This window comes from Lycium ferocissimum, unplaced genomic scaffold, assembly GCF_029784015.1.
Source record: "Lycium ferocissimum isolate CSIRO_LF1 unplaced genomic scaffold, AGI_CSIRO_Lferr_CH_V1 ctg7592, whole genome shotgun sequence".
Classification (NCBI taxonomy): Eukaryota; Viridiplantae; Streptophyta; class Magnoliopsida; order Solanales; family Solanaceae; genus Lycium; species Lycium ferocissimum.
In genome coordinates this window covers 22,580-35,750 of record NW_026726855.1, presented here as the reverse complement: position 1 = coordinate 35,750, position 13,171 = coordinate 22,580, and the positions used below count along the sequence as shown (strand labels likewise).

At 40.7% G+C, this 13,171-nt stretch overlaps 1 non-coding gene and 1 pseudogene across 1 annotated transcript; one reads left to right on the top strand and one right to left on the bottom strand.

Moving 5' to 3' along the window:
* Nucleotides 1–6,633: 6,633 nt before the first annotated feature.
* LOC132045668 (small nucleolar RNA R71) lies at nucleotides 6,634–6,738 on the bottom strand. Its single transcript, XR_009412503.1, has one exon. It is a non-coding gene; the product is annotated as a small nucleolar RNA R71 (small nucleolar RNA).
* Nucleotides 6,739–7,306: 568 nt separating this feature from the next.
* On the top strand, nucleotides 7,307–11,466 carry LOC132045666 (uncharacterized; annotated as a pseudogene).
* Nucleotides 11,467–13,171: the final 1,705 nt, after the last annotated feature.

Here is a 13,171-nt window from a genome sequence, read left to right as displayed (position 1 = left end):
ATATCAAACTTCAAACGGTAGTATTACAAATCTATATGCTTTGTTTAATACTTGATAATTGTTATATGACGTAAGATTTATTTGACTATTACTTGATAATTTTAGCTTCTTTTTTTAAAATAAAAAATAAAAATAAAGTGGGCCGGTGCCCCGGTGGGCCATCACCCGGGCTCACTGGTGGGTCGGGCTGTCCACCTTGTCCGGGCCTAATAAATCCAACCTAGCCCAACCCCTTACCCCTCTTAGCCGGGTCCGTGCCGGGCCGTGGTGGGCCGGGTTTGCTGGGCCGGGTCTGGGCCGGTTTGGCCCCCTTGACAGGCTTGAGGTGCCTATTTCTAAAAGATGTGACTGTTACGAAAAGCTTCTTCGAACAGATGTGTTTGTTGCTAACAGACTCTTAAAGTATTATAAATACCTAGTACTCCTTCAAACAAGAATGTATAATTACAACAATTACAGACTTTCTCTTCTTCTCTATTGTTTTCACTATAAATAACAACCCTCTGTTCTTGTGGGAAATTCGAATTAATTGCTGGTATTCGAATTTCAGAGGCTTTGTAAAATCCTGGAGGAATTCTGCCACCATCCATGCAGCAACAAAGTGGGAGGCTTAAATTCCTTAAGGACAGAGATTACTCTATCAAAGCAGGATTACTTCTTTCCCACTTTTGAAACCTATTTTTCTCACAATCTTAAGGAAGTTAAAGGAAAAGTGGTGGTTGACACCAGGAAAGACGATACTGAGTATCAAAGGTTGTATTTAATGGTTGCATTCGTAAGATCAGTATACAGCAAATCACAACGTTGTTGTTGCACTGTTATTCCAAAATGAATTTAAGGCATATTGCCCGACGAATGGCTTGATACACAGATACGTATCATCTTCTCAATTCATATTATTAACGAAATCAGGAAAAGAAAATAAAAATTACATCCTTATTGGCAGAAAGAAAAGTAACAGGTTGAGAAGATATGAAGAAGGAAATGAAAAGGAAAATTAGAGAACCAGAGGATGGCTTGTGTCAAATGAGGAGTAATTCCTCATGATATGATCATAGTTGATTGACACTTGCCAAAGGTGTTCTTTGCCACTTCCTGGACATGCATCTAAATAATTTCAATGGGAAAAGGAAGTTTTATTCTTCCATTAATAGTTCCTTCAAACATCACAGTGACTATATGACACAACTTTTCGGACTCAACTAATTGGTGATCTGGCCACTGTTTGAAGATATTGGAACGGCATAAATTTGGATTTAATTTTCTTTACTCTTCTTCAATTGTCTACCCTTTATGATTTATGATATCTTACAAGTGTTAAGGTAGGTAGTTATAATTTGATGGTCTCAAAGTATGTTCTGTTTGCATGCCATAAAATTAATTGTTAGTATACGATTAGGTAGCATGCATGAAATATGTGGAAGATTATAAATTAGTCTTACATTAATGCTTGATATATTTATTCTTAAGATCATGAAATAGTTTATATATTATTTTGTATGAGCGAAGATATACATATGTTTGTTTGAACAAAAGGTCAAATTATTGAAATGTTAAGGGTTACAAAGGATTAGTTGAAAGCCACTAGAAAGGAAATTAAAATCCTATGAATTAACCGAGGAGGTGAAATACTTTCCAATGAAGGAATATATTTATTCATAAATATAAAAATTTCTAATCGGAAAGTAACCCAAGATAACACTACAACGACAATTCATAATGTAGTAAGTCATACTACGGTAATTGTGAATAAGAGTTTATTAACTCTGGACAATATGTAGTATGAAATGTTAGACAATATACTTAGGACTTTAGGACTCCTAAACTACCGTATACTATATGTCTATGAGCAGGGATTAGAAAGGGATTATAATTGCATTTGTAGTGTGCATTAGAATAACATTATGCGTAGGACTCTTAGCTATTCCTACAATGTATATATTCACACCATAGAGAACGTATAGAAGACAATAACCGAGAACAACAACTCTGGTTTATCCTTTGTAAGCTTTCTTCATGGTATCATAGCCAATCGGTTCAAATTAAATACCCGATTCTGAAGTTCTTGCTTACCACCATAGCGTCAAACTCTAACACCGGACTCAATCTTTCGCCTTCCTCCCTTCACCAAATTGTAGCTATTTGTCCTCTCAAACTGAAACCTACCAATTACCTAGTTTGGAGAACACAAATTCTCTAACTAATGCAAACACTGAAAGTCACAACTATTATAAAAGATGAGGCTTCAGCTGAAACAACTGAAGGAGAGAAAGAGGAGGCTATTCCTAACACTAAGTTCATCGAATGGGAAGAACGTGATGTTATTGTTAGGAGTTGGATATCAGGAACTATGACAGAAGAGTCAATGTTCCTTATCATAGGTTGTTCGACGGCTAAGCAGATGTGGTCCTGTCTTGAGGATACATACCTACAAGCAAGCAAAGACAAGGAATTCCAATTGAAGCAACAACTTCAAACTATAAAATTGGTCTCTAAGTTAAAAAAAATGAATATATCAAGGAATTCAAAGGAATTTGTGGTAGTCTTATGGCTATACACAAACTATTGGATGAAGATGAAAAGGTCATCAATTTTGCTAGAGGTCTTGGAAGCAAGTTCAGTACAAAACTCTCCGTACTGTGATTTTAGGGAACCACCATACCTTACATTCACATGATTTGTGAACTCTCTTAGAGGGTTCGACATGAGAGAAGATACTGATGAACAAGTTGGACAAACTCACCTTGACTCTAGCATGGCTTTTGTGGCACAAAACATTCAAAGTAGGGGTCATGGTTACTATAATAGAGGACGACAACAACAGCGAGAGAGAGGGCTTGGACGAAACAACTCTCAAAGGCAACCTGAAAGTCTAACCAACACGGTTAACAAACCAAAGGAGAACACGCAGTCTAACCCTTGCCAAATATATGGAAGGAATAACCACAGAGCTCCAACTTGCTTCTACAGATGGGACTATTCGTATCAAACACGACGAGAGGTTCCAAAGGCCTTAGCAGCAATGTCCTTTAATGAACAAAGTGACAACAACCTCTACATGGATTCAGGAGCTACTAATCATATGGTGCAATCAGCAGGTATTATTGACAATCCTCCTTTTAAAGGAACTGATTCTGTTATGATAGGAAACGGTGATAAACTTCCCATCACGCATATAGGATATAAGAATATTGGAAAGAACTTGGAATTAAAGGAGTCTTTGTCGTGCCTGATCTTAAGAAAAATCTTGTCTCTGTGAGTAAACTTGATGTTCTTTGAAGTTTAGTGACACGGGTTTTATTGTTAAGGACAAGAAAACAAGGGCCATCTTGGCCAAAGGGAATAGAAGAGATAAGTTGTATACTTTAGAAGGGAACCCGCATGAAGCATTAGCAGTTTCGAAGGCAGACAAGAATTCAGACACAATTTGGCATTAACGTCTAGGACACTCACACTCGAGGACTCTTAATTATTTACGTAAAAACAAGTTTATTGATGTTAGTTCTTGAAATAATACTATCTCAGTGTGTACTAGTTGTCAAATGGGAAAAAGTTGTAAGTTACCTTTCAAGTATCAAATAAAAGAGAAGTTATTCCTTAGGCAAAAATACATAGTGATTTATGGGGGCCAGCCCCAATTATATCTTCACAAGGAATAAAATATTATGTGATTTTCGTTGATAATTGCACCCAATTTACATGAATTTATCCGTTAAAGAAGAAATCTGATTTTTTTCCCCCTAATTTTGTGAACTTTCACAAATTAGTAGAAACTCAATTTTCCCAGAAACTAAAAGTGTTTCAAAGTGATGCTAGAGGAGAGTTTAATAGCTTGGAGTTTATCACCTATCTAAATCGGAATGGTATTCGGAGACAAGTCTCTTGTCCTCATACACATGAACAAAGCGGAGTAGCAGAGAGAAAACATAGACATGTTGTTAAGGCTGGTCTTACACTACTTTTCAATGCTAATTTACCTATGTTCCTTTGGGTTGAAGCTTTTATGACTGTCGTTTTCTTGATCAATCGAGTGTCTACTTCGAATTTGCATATGACATCTCCTTTTGCTAAGCTATATGGGGAAGAGCCCAACTACAGGACTATGAAAGTTTTTGGGTGTAGATGTTTTCCCAATTTGAAAGGCTCCAATAGGGATAAATTTCAGCCCAAGACATTTCCATGTATTTTTATTGGCTATAGCCTTCTTCACAAAGGATACAAATGTTACCTCCCTCAATCTAGAAAGGTGTGCATTCCAAGACATGTTATTTTTGATGAACACAACTTACCATATGTCTCTTCTAGTTCTACTTTGAATGCAGAATCGAACTCTTATAATCTCACTATGTATGAGGAGTTTTTGGCACAACATACGCGAGAAGAGGAAGCTACTGATGTTAGGCGTATTTATACGCTTATCCACCGTTTAACTCATATTTTTCCTTGTTTAGAGGACAAATTAAGCTAAATTCACCTAACTAATCATTACTCTTGCATTATGAGCTAAATTGTATGTGTTTGTTACAATCAGGAAATTTTGGAGAAAATACGTGGTAATTCGGACAAAAATGGAAACTGCATGCAAAACTGGCCGAAGTGAGGAAGGGACCTCGCTGAGCTCAAATTGAAAGCTAGCTATAGGCGCGCCCTGGAACTGGCCCAACATGGAGGAAGATGAGATTTGACAATATTGAAGAAAAATGGCTAAGTGTAAAGTTGACATGTGACCATGCCGAGCATGGCTCAAGGCGAGGCACAGTCAAGTTTTAAGCCTCGCTCAGTGAGGCGGGTGTCCAAAATTGCAGAAGATTGGGAAAATTTGCTAAGTGTGAAATGGAAGAGTGACCTCGCCGAGCGTGGCTCAAGGCGAGGCATGGGCAAGTTTTGGACCTCGCTCAGCGAGCATGGGCTTCAAAAATGCAAGAGTCCTGAATTTTTTTTCTAAGTGTAAAACGAGAGGGGTGCCTCGCCGAGCGTGGCTCAAAGCGAGGCCCTGGCGAGTTTTAGGGATCACTCAGCGACCTCGCTAGAGAAAATTGCACTCATGCTAATGTTTAGACCGGATTTTTGTGGGCTTTGTAGGGTTAATTCTCAATACTATAAATAGTACGCTTGGTCATTTTTTGAGGGCTATCACGTATTATTTCACAGAGAGAAAGGAGTAAGACTTATCATCGTAGGGTTTGAACTTTTATCTTCTTAAATTCATCTTTTCTTCATTCGAACATGAAATTTAATTGTTTTAATCCGACTATGAGCGGCTAAGCTCCCTTGTTCTGGGGTTATGGCCAAAGTATGATTGTTGTCGTATGAACTTGAGTTGACAATTATCCTATTTATCATATGAGTTATTTGCTTAATCTTGTGCATGACTATTTTACTGCTTCACGACCTGTAGGACATATATTTGATTCTTAGATTGAACTCGAGAGAGGAATACTAAGATAGAACGAAGATTGAGCAAAGTAGGATCCTAACCCGTGGCATATCGGAGCAGACTCGCGTCTAGGATAGAGATATACCTAGTTCGCCCTACTTGGTTGATATACAGGAATTATGAATGTGTTTGTATGAATGTTCATAACCATAGAGATATAGGCGTGAAAGTAATACGAATAGGTGACTAGAGAACTCGAGAGATTCGTAGTCATAAAATTAACCCTGTCAATCAGTAACTCGATAAAGAATAAGAGTCAACGATAGCGCATGCGTAACATGAATACGATAGTGCCGTAACCCTGGAATGTCTTCTCTCTGTGATAAATTCAATCTATAACCACGGTTGTTACAACTTGTTCACATAAGTAGTGTTTATTTCCTTTTTGCTATATTTAGTAACCTAAACAAACATCCTTTTATTTACTTGCATAATTAGTGGCGATAGTATATTTTCGTAGAACCGTTGATCATAAGTCTCTGTGGATATGATAACCGACTTCAAAAGTCACTATATTACTTGGCGACCACGTATACTTGCATGTGTGTTGGGAGCAACAAGTTTTAGGTGCCATTGCCGGGGACTTAGAAATCAGCTATTTTACCAGTATAAACTATTTATGCTTTAGTTATCCAAGTATTAACGTCTTGATCTTAGCTGCTATTTGATTGCAGGTACTCTAATCGAATGCGAAGGACTGCGAGTCAAAACAATCTTGAGGAATTCGATCCTGAACCTGAACGTACTTTCAACCGGCGCATGAGAGATTTGAACTTATTGCAGAATCCACATGCTCTAGTTGAATTACCTATGGTCATGGCAAATAATCCACCAGCGAAAGTGAGAGAGGTTGCAGTGCCTCGTATGGTAGATGTCATTTCAAGCATTGTCAAGCCCACCATCGAAGGGCACTTTGCGCTAAAGCATCCTATGATTCAGCTACTGCACTCTTGTGGGAATTCACGGGAATGTCACACGAGGATCCTCAGCGTCACATCCATACTTTTCTGCAGATTGTTGATACTTTTGCTACTGGAAGGGTCACTAAAGAATATGTGCGGCTGACACTGTTCCCCTTTTCTCTGTTAGGGAATGCAAGTAACTGGTTATTAGCAGAGCCTGCCAATTCTATCACTACAAGGGATGATTTGGCGACAAAATTCTTGACAAGGTTCTTTCCACCAGCAAAGATAGCTCGACTCGGAAGGGAGATCATGTTATTTAGGCAGAAAAATGGAGAAAATTTGTATCAAGCGTGGTAGAGGTTCAAGGGTTCTCAGAGATTATCCTCACCACCATCAGACGAATGAAGTTCTGGGACACACATTTATTGAGAGTCTGGATGGACAACATAAGTCATCACTAGACACAACTGCAAGAGGGCAGGCTCTTGATCTAAGCTATGAAGAATTATTCACATTATTGAACAGGTTTACTCAGAGCACTCCAGACTGGCAAGATGACACAACTAGCATTTCAGCTAAGAAGGCACCTGGTGTTTTTGAAGTGGATAATTTTACGGCACTATCGGCACAGATTGAGGCCATGCGCACTGAAATTAAGAAGTTAACTGCGGCGCAAGCTCAACCACAGGTGCAAGCAGTGCAACAAGCCAACATTTTTTGTGAAGTCTGCGGAGAAGGTCACACGAGCGATATGTGTCCTACGAATCCAGCATCCATATACTTTGTGGGTAATGCAGGAAGGGGGCAAGGTAATAATAACTAGTATGGTAATACGTACAACTCCAACTGGAGAAATCATCCAAACTTCAGTTGGGGAGGTAACCAGGGTAATCAGAAATAGAATTATCAGCCACCACAAGTACCTCAGGCTCCAGCACCCGTTACGCAAGCTCCCGCAAATAGCATGGAAGAGATGATGAAAAAGATGATGGGTGATATGCAAAAGATGATGGTAGACCAGCAAAAGTTGATAGTGGATAATCAGAACCGCGACTTGGCGGTGCGAAACTTAGAGAGACAAATGGGTCAGATAGCTGGTGCTCAGAACACCAGACCACCAGGGGGACTTCCAAGTGACACTGATCCAAATCCGAAACCATGTGCAGCAGTGTCTCTCAAAAATGGGAGGCAACTAGAGGAATTGGTCCCGAAGAAAGTGATTCCCTGCTAAAGATGAGGTTATTGAGATAGAGAGAGTGGCGAAGACACCGGTGGTAAAGCAGCCACAACCAGTGGTTGCCAAACCACTACCTCCGTTCACTCAGAGGTTGGCAAAACAAAAGGAAGAGGCCACATACAAAAAGTTTCTTGATTTACTAAAGCAGGTACATGTGAATGTTCCTTTAGTAGACATGCTGCAAGGGATCCCGAAATATGCCAAGTACATCAAGGACATCATGGCAAACAAGAGTCGTTTCACAGAGTATGCTACAGTTGCACTTACTGAGGAGTGCACTTCCCATATTCAAAATAAATTGCCTACAAAGTTGAAGGATCCAGGCAGTTTCACTATCGAAATCACGATTGGAAAGCAGGTCATTGCACGTGCACTATGTGATCTGGGGGCTAGTATCAACTTGATGCCGTCGTCTATGTTCAGAAAACTGGGGTTGGGAAACCCGAGACCTACTACTATTGTTCTGCAGCTGGCAGATAGATCTTTAGCCAGGCCCGAGGGTATTATTGAAGATGTCCTTGTGCAAGTTGGGTCTCTCATATTTTCGGCAGATTTTGTCATCTTGGATTTCGAGCCAGATCCGGAAGTCCCATTTATTTTGGGGCGTCCATTTTTGGCCACAGGAAGAGCATTGATCGATGTAGCGGCAGGGCAGCTAACTATGAGGGTACACGATAAAGTTGAAGTATTTAATGTGTACAAAGCCCTCAAGTTGCCCGCAATCTATGAGGAACTTTCTGCTATCACTGTGATGAATGACGACACTAGGAGACCTCTCATCACTTCTCATGACCCGTTGGAGAGAGCGCTAGTAGGTGAAGATATTTTTGGAGATACAGAAGCTGTTGAGATGATGCAAATTCTTGACCTGGCAGGCATTTACATTCGAGAGGGGGATTTCGAGCCACTCGATAGAAAAATTGGGCCACCGCCCAAGTTATCGATAGAGGAGCCCCCGAAATTAGAGTTGAAGCCTTTACCCAAGCATCTCAAATATGCGTTTTTGGGAAAGGGTGAAACTCTACCAGTTATATTGGCAGCAGAACTCACTGATGAAGAAGTAAAGATTTCTCTGGAGGTTCTGAAGAATAGAAAGAAAGTGCTGGGTTGGCAGATCTCAGATATTCAGGGAATCAGTCCAGCATTTTGCATGCATAAGATATTTATGGAGAAATATCACAAGCCTAGTATATAGCACCAGAGACGGTTGAATCCATCGATGAAGGAAATAGTTAAGAAAGAGATGATAAAGTGGTTAGATTCAGGCATCATCAACCCCATTCACTACAAAAAAAGGGTAATTTGCGGAGGTTGAAGTTGCAATTTGCGGGGGGTTTTGGCCTCCTCAAGCAATTAGTGGCGGCTAAAACCCCGCGTTGTGTCAACCTCCGCAAATAAAGGTGGGATGACGGTGATAAAGAAAGAATGACAGTAGAATCGCAAGAACGAGCTCATCCCAACTAGAACTGTAACAGGGTGGAGGATTTGCATGGATTACAGGAAACTGAATGAAGCTACAAGAAAGGATCACTATCCTATTCCATTTATCGATCAGATGCTTGACAGATTAGCAGGCCAGGAGTACTATTGCTTCCTTGATGGATACTCTGGCTATAATCAGATAGCAATTGCACCAGAAGATCAGGAGAAGACAACGTTTATTTGTCCCTACGGTACATATGCTTTCAAGCGAATGCCGTTTGGACTCTGTAATGCACCAGCAACATTTCAACGGTGCATGATGGCTATATTCTCTGAGATGGTGGAGGATTTTGTAGAAGTGTTCATGGATGACTTCTCTATTTTTGGGAATTCATTCGCAACATGTTTGCGGAATCTAGATCGTGTGCTTGCAAGATGTGAAGAAACCAACTTGGTGCTGAACTAGGAGAAGTGTCACTTTATGGTTCGAGAGGGTATTGTTCTCGGACATAAGGTGTCAAAAAAGGGCTTGGAGGTTGATCGTGCTAAAGTGGATGTTATTGAGAAACTACCACCCCCAGTCTCTGTTAAGGGGGTGCGCAGTTTTCTCGGTCATGCGGGATTTTACAGACGTTTCATTAAGGACTTCTCTAAAATATCGAGCCCTATGTGCAAGTTGCTTGAGAAGGAAGTTAAGTTTTTATTCAGTGATGCATGCGTGCAGGCTTTTGAAGAGTTGAAGCGGAGGTTGGTGACTGCACCAATAATGATTGCTCCTGATTGGAACTTGCCATTTGAATTAATGTGTGATGCTAGCGATACTGCTGTAGGAGCTATTTTGGGCCAGAGGAAGAACAAGATATTCCACTCTATCTATTATGCCAGCAAGACATTGGATGCTGCTCAGATGAATTATACAGTTACGGAAAAAGAATTGCTAGCTGTGGTGTATGCGTTTGATAAATTTCGGTCTTATCTTGTGGGAACTCATGTTATAGTGTACACGGATCATGCTGCACTCCGATACTTATTTAGCAAGAAAGATGCGAAACCCAGGCTTATTCGGTGGATTCTCCTATTGCAGGAGTTTGATGTGGAAATCAAAGACCGTAAGGGGACAGAGAATCAAGTGGCTGACCATTTATCGAGACTAAAGAATCATGATCATGTGGTAGAAGACGGTCAAATTTGAGAAGCTTTTTTTGATGAGCAACTTTTTGCTATTCCTGCGGCAGAAGTACCATGGTATGCGGATATTGTGAACTTGATAGTGAGTGGAATCTACCCACCTGAAACTACTACACAGTAGAGAAGGAAGCTCTATCATGATTCGCGGTTCTACATATGGGATGAGCCGTATTTGTTCAAGCAAGGCCCTGATCAGTTGGTAAGAAGATGCATTCCACAAACCGAGGTGAGTCAAGTGTTGGAGAGTTGTCATTCCTCCCCATATGGGGGACATCACAGTGGAGATCGTACTGCCGCAAAAGTGTTGCAATCTGGTTTTTATTGGCCCACATTATTCAAAGATGCACATGCGTTTGCTAGGGGATGCGACAGATGTCAGCGAACCGGAACAATCTCTAAGAGGCATGAGATGCCTTTGACCAATATTTTGGAGGTAGAGATATTTGACGTATGGGGTATTGATTTTATGGGGCCGTTCCCTCCATCTTATGGGAATAAATACATTCTCGTGGCCGTTGATTATGTATCTAAGTGGGTGGAGGCAATCGCCTTGCCTACGAATGATGCAAAGGTGGTGGTGAGCTTTGTGAAAAAGAACATATTCACAAGGTTTGGGACCCCACGGGCGATGATTAGCGATGGAGGAGCACACTTTTGCAATCATTTAATGAGGAATCTCTTGAACAAATATGGGGTGAGGCACAAGGTGGCGACTGCATACCACCCGCAGACCAGTGGATAGGTGGAAGTATCGAATCGAGAAATAAAGCAGATTCTTGAGAAGACTGTTAATGCACAAAGGAAAGATTGGGCTGTGAAACTCGATGATGCACTGTGGGCCTATCGAACAACATATAAGACGCCTATTGGGACTTCTCCCTATAGGATGATTTATGGGAAGGCCTATCACTTGCCCGTTGAATTGGAGCATAAGGCATATTGGGCAATCAAAAAGCTCAACCTTGACATGGAGCTTGCGGGAAAGAAGCGGATGTTGCAGTTGCATGAACTTGATGAATTTCGACTGCAAGCCTACGAGAATGCCAAATTGTATAAGGAGAAGACCAAGAGATGGCATGATAGGCACATCCAACATCGATTTTTGAGCCTGGCCAGTTGGTCAGTTGGTCCTGTTGTTTAACTCGAGGCTCAAGTTGTTCTCTGGCAAGCTGAGATCGAAGTGGTCAGGTCCTTTTGAAGTGGTAAGCGTGACAAAGCATGGAGCTGTGGAGTTGCGTAAGCCAGAGATCGAGGAAACTTTCTTGGTCAATGGGTAGAGAGTGAAGCATTATTGGGCTGAGGATGTGGAATGACACAAGACCTTAGTGGATCTTTCGAATGAGTAAACAAAGGACCTGCGTCGTGCCACGACGTTAACTAAGGCGCTTCTCGGGAGGCAACCCGAGTTTGTAATGTAATACGTATAAGAAAAAAACAAAAAAATAAGAAAGAAAAAAAAAGTCGTGCCACGACCTAAACTACGGCGCTAGTTGGGAGGCAACCCAACGTTTTATTGCTTTCATAGTTAGGATTTTCATTCATGCTAATGGGTAGTGTTGAAGTGGTGTTTTGCAGGTAAAAAGGTGGAAATGGGCGTAACAGTGAAACGTGTAACAAATGGGGCGAAAAAAAAAAAAAATCTAAGGTAAAAAGTGAACAAGTACCTCACTGAGCGCGGCTCAAAGCAAGGCACCTGCTCGCTTTAGGCTCGCTCGGTGAGCAGGTAAGTCAAAAATGCGAAAAATGTTTTAAAAAAAAAAATTCTAAGGCAAAAAATAAGAAGAGGCCTTGCTGAGCGCGGGCCAAGGTGTGGCCACTGCTCTCCTTAAGCCTTGCTCAGCAACGTGGCACTTAAAAAAAAAATCTTTTTTTTTTTTAAGTGTCGGGTCAACCCGACTCGACCCATCCAAATTTAAAAAAAAAACAAAAAAAATTAAAACTTTCACCTCCTTTTATTCCCCCATTCCAACCGTACCCGATTCCCCTAAAACCCTTCACCACTTCAAACCTTCATCTCTATTCTAGGTGTTTGCCCTCCAAATTCTTGTAAGTTTTTCTTTTGCTTTCTTTCTTTCTATTTTTTTTATCTTTCTGAATCATGGTATGTGTTCATCCTATTCCCATTCCTCCATTACATTAAATGATGAAATTGCTTCTAAATTAATGCATGTGTTCTAAAAGTATGAAAAATAGAAGCTTTTGAACCTATGTTAATGGTGGAAGTTGATAATGTGCAATGTTGATAATAGAGAATGTGGATTTTGAAATTGTGATAATGATTGAAGCTTGGGTGTTGCTTAGTACTTGAATTCCATGCCAAAATTTTGGTTATTCATCACCCTGTAACCATTAAATAGGTTGTTGCACAAACAATGCGTCCCAAGTGTTCGATGAAATACCCCAAAGTATAGTCACTGGCAGAATGGTCCCAACGACGGATGGATGTCGATCGTCTTGAGGGAACATTAGTCGTAGGATGTTAGGTTGTGTGATTTGCCTCACGAATGTGCAAAAATTTAATTGTGGGGTAGTTATTTGAATTTCAAGCTATGAAAGCTTTGAAATTGGGTGTTGCTAGTCGCGTCGATAAAAATGTTGACAAATAAAATACATGGGAAGTCTGAGTACCATTCACGTGACTAGTTGACACCCACGCTAGCGAACTAAGTGTGGGGTCATTCCGACACCCAATTGGGTAAGTTAGTTAGCCACTTCTGACACCATACTAATGTTTTTGTTTAGTTGACACAGATGCTTAAAGTATGGGAAAACCAAAGCAAACGGGAAGCAAAGGAAAGGAGAAGGCCACTGATAATCCAACTAGGAAAAGAGCTCGTACTAGCTAATCTTCTCAGACCCAGCCTTCACATGGCCCTAGCTCTATATCGGTTGCGGATAAAAGTGGCCAACCGCACCAAGCTGGCCAACTTTAAGAGCAATAACAAAAGAGAGTGCAAAGAAAATATGGGTTGTACTGGGTGC